Below are 4,586 nucleotides of genomic sequence, written 5' to 3' on the forward strand. Positions count from 1 at the left end.
ATCACACCCAATCGCACCTTCGCAACATAAAATGGTCAAGTGCAAAACATCTTACGAGGTAGCGACAACTAAAATCTTCCAGTACTCGCAAGCTGCGACTTAAACTAACTTGATGACGAAGGACCTGCGAGCTATTGATAACCATAAAATCTCAAACTATTTATCTCTTTACCGCAATGACCCAACGAGTACCAACAAAAATTGATATGCTCACTCTGCAATGTTTTATGTTACCTTCATAAACAGGTGCGAGCAATGGCACAACATTTCCATTAAAAAAGATGAGACACGTGGCAGTGGCACAACATCTCCATTTCTCGATCTAACAACACTTAGCAATTCTTGACCTCATGAGTTGGCGAGAAGGCAAATTTTTTTCCGCTAGCACTTCACTTGCTAGCTCACGGTTTGATCATGTCTAAAGACATTTAACCTTGCAAGCTGGTGAAACCCGCGAGCATGAGATGACCACAAAATCAAACCAAAACTTACCTATTGCCAGATTGCAACATAAAATGCTAAAAACTTCAAATCCTGTGAGCAAGGTTTGATCACATCTAAAGACATTTAACCTTGCAAGCTGGCTAAATCTGTGAGCATGTGATGACCACAAAATCAAACCAAAACTTACCTGTTGCCAGATCACAAAATAAAATGCTAAACAAATTCAAATCCTTTGAGCAAGCGATGAAACCAACTAAGCTACGATACCAACCACATCGGATGATCACAAATTAAAATGACTTAACCGCGAACACCTCGATACCTTGCGATAACATAAAATCACACCCAGTCACAACCTCACAACATAAAACAATCAAGTGTAAAACATCTTGTGAGGTAGCGACAACTAAAATCTTCCAGTACTCGCAAGCTATGACTTAAACTAACTTGATGACAAAGGACCTGCGAGCTAGCGATAGCCATAAAATCTCAAACTATTTATCTCTTAACTGCAACGACCCAACGAGTACCGACAAAAATTGATACGCTCACTCTCCAATGTTTTATGTTACCTTTATAAATAGGCGCGAGCAGTGGCACAACATGTCCATTAAAAAAAGATGAGACACGTGGCAGTGGCATGACATCTCTATTTCTCGATCTGACAACATAGTAGTTCTTGACCTCGCGAGTTGGCGAGAAGGCAATTTTTTTGTCGTTAGCACTTCACTTGGTAGCTTACGGTTTGATCATGTCTAAAGACATTTAACCTTGTAAGCTGGCGATAACCATAAAAATTAACCACAAACTGTCAAGTCGCTAGCTTGCGACCTAAAGATGCTAGCATTAAACAAATATGAGAGCCGACGACAACTGTATGAAATGACTTACTCACTAACTCTTGCGGCTATAATGCATGACATTAGACCAACTTGAGACGTCGCAACCAAAGCAATTTCATTAACAATCTCTAGCTCTCTAACATAACATGCTAGCACCCAAAAAGCTAGAGACCTCGCGATTTAAACCCAAACCAACACTCGCTAACTCACCAGTTAAATTGTTAAACATGAAATTGATCTACAAGTTAGAGATGAAATATTAAACATGTCTGACCAACTGTTTGGCCTCATTTGATGTTGACATGGACAAATAAAGAGAGGACAACTCAGATTTTTAATGCGCAACAACTTTGGTTTACTAGCCAATTAAGGCAAAAAACAAACACAAAACCCTAATCGACATGAACATGACCAAAAATTGTGAAAAGATACTTTCATAAAACCAGAGGATAAACCCATGACATGAATCGAAGATCGACATAACTTAGCCAAAAAATTTGCAGTCCTAACAGGAGTTGGCATTTTGGAAAAATGGAAGAAAAATGTTGTTCTAACACCATGTTAAGCATTTAATGTAGAACAGTAGAAAGGTTCTAATAGTTATGCAATATAAATAATTTTATGGATCTTGTGACACAAATTGTTGCATTTCATGTTCAACATAATGTGGAACCAATTTACTAATAATAAAATTGTTTACTAATAATTCAGAAACTAAATTCTAATTGTTTACTAACAATTCAAATTCACAATTAAAAATATGAAATAAGTATTCATTCTGATTAACAAATTCAAGGAATACAATATCAAAAATCATCAATGACAACTATAGTATTGCAAATTATAATATGACTCAAGAACTGTAGTATAAATACCTATAAACTGACTGCTAATTCACTTCAGTGACTCAATCTGATGCTTCTATATCCCAAATGGACTCAAGATCTTGAACCCGACTAGTACTAATAGGTTCATGTTCATTCTGAGTCGGGTATTCAAAAGTTTCTTCGTCTTCATGCCGAGTTTGAGTCTGAGATCCATCATTTGTCTCAGCACTAGTAGTAGCACCACCAGCTTTTAAAGTGTTGCACAGTCCTAGTTTTTCACGCATGGAATTCTAGATTGGCAGTGCCTATCATATGGAAAATCTCTAACATTATACTGAGGTACAAACAACCTCAAGCAAGTTTCCAAATTTTTGTTTAATTTGTTTTTGATCTTTGATTTCAAAAGCCCTAATGCACTAAAAACTCTCTCATCTTCCACCGACCAGAGTTTACTTTAGTGGTCAATATTCGCCAATGGCGAATATTTTGTATCGTCTGGGGGTGGGCATGTCGCCAGAACATTATCAATTTCCGTCAAAGTCACGACCCGATTGCCATATGTTTTATGCAATTAAATGTTTCTATGTGATGATTTCGCCAATACAATATATGGTGGACACATGGTAAATTTAATTGTTTCGCCTACACTCTCCAAGGTTGCCTTAATAGATGACCTTAATTCGCCTATAGGCATGTGAAGATTTGTTAGCCAAGGGGACCCAATTCGTTCGACATCTTGCCAATGCGTGTCTCCACTCACCCCAACTTTCGCTAACTATATTGTATTCACCTATTATTTGGACGACCTATAATTGCCTTGAAAATTGCATAAGTCATATTTGGAAGACCTTTAATTGCCTCAAAAATTACATAAGTCATGTTATAGTTACGCGAGATTCACTAAATATTTGTATACCATATAAAATTCCCGCGGAATTCGCCATATAAGGATTGGTATAAATACATGCAAAGATCAGATCTATCTCCACACAATCTAGTGGGTTCTAGGCTCTGAATTCTAATCAATAGCGAAGTTTCAGACCAAGGAAAATCATTGTTGTTGACTGTATTGGCGACTGCTAGTGACCTAAAGCCTAAAGGTGAGCGATCATATTTTTGAAGTGGTATATTATACATTATAGTCTATTATTGCTTCTTCAGCAAATTGATATTTTTCTGGCAGCCTTTATTTCATTGGAGATGTCGAACAGGAAGAGGGGTAGGAAACTTGAATGTGGGGAAGGCCAGGAGAGGCCAACAAAAAGCAGAACGTTGTCTTTGTACTTTGGCATTGGAAAAAATTGTGGTACTGGTGAAAATCAGGAAGGTACATCATCACAAGTACAAGTACAAAATTTGCCACCTGCACCGCATGTTGAAGACGACGATGAACCTGATATCTCAGATCAGGATGATCTTGAAGAAGATTATCTGGTAGATACCCAAGTTAGCCGGAATAATATAATCGAATTGGGTGATAATGACATTGATGATAATGCACGAAAGGGGAAAAGAAAAGCCATATCAAAAAAGGGTGAACCACAATAAAAAAAGGATCGGGAGTGGGATATGTCAGTGAGGAATTTTCAAATTAATTGGGCATCAAAGTATCCATTCATTAAACCAGTGGAGATTCCAATTGAAGGCGAGCCTCCAATAGAATGCAGGTGTAAGATTTGCACTTGGAAACATAACAAGGAAATTAGGTTGCAGCTAAAATTTGACACCATAGAAAAGCATATGGGTCAAGTTTATGAAAAACAAATGATAGACAGGGTTGAAAAATCAGTGATAAGATGGAAAACAAAGGATGAATGTAAGCATGTGAGGAATGTTGAAGAGTATTATTTTCATGAGAAATTATAGACAAAGCCTGCTGAAGTTAAAGGTTCTATTGAAGCTGTTTTTGGAAAAGCAATGCAAATAGAACAATTGGGAAAAGCAGTTCAGTTAAGTGTTGTTTTTCATATTTTGAGTAGAGGGCGTGCTATGACAGATTTCCCATCAATTGGTGGTTTATTACACTTTTTGAAAGTTCCTAACTATCCTAATAGACACTGGTCAGTAAACAGTGGATGGGAATGGGCAAGTTGTCTTGCTGAGGTTGAAAAAGAAGATGTATAGGAAAAAATAAGAGAGTCAAACTTAATTGCATTTTCTTTAGATGAAGTTACGGCAATAGACAATACTTCATGGGTATGCATGCATGTTTATAATATAGAGAATCATACCCACCAACCTCATCTACTATTTGTTGCTAAAATGAAGGAGAGTGCGACAACGGAAAATTTATTTCAACTAGTAAAGAGAAGTTTAATTGAATATGGAGGTATGGATGACATGACGGTAGCCAAAAAATTGGTTTGTGTTGGAGCAGATGGAGCTTCAGTAATGCAAGGTCACATGAACGGTCTTTGTACAAAGATTAAAACTTCATTTGCACCGTACATTATTGCAATTCACTGCATGGCTC

This window comes from Cryptomeria japonica, chromosome 11 (genome assembly GCF_030272615.1).
Source record: "Cryptomeria japonica chromosome 11, Sugi_1.0, whole genome shotgun sequence".
Classification (NCBI taxonomy): domain Eukaryota; kingdom Viridiplantae; phylum Streptophyta; class Pinopsida; order Cupressales; family Cupressaceae; genus Cryptomeria; species Cryptomeria japonica.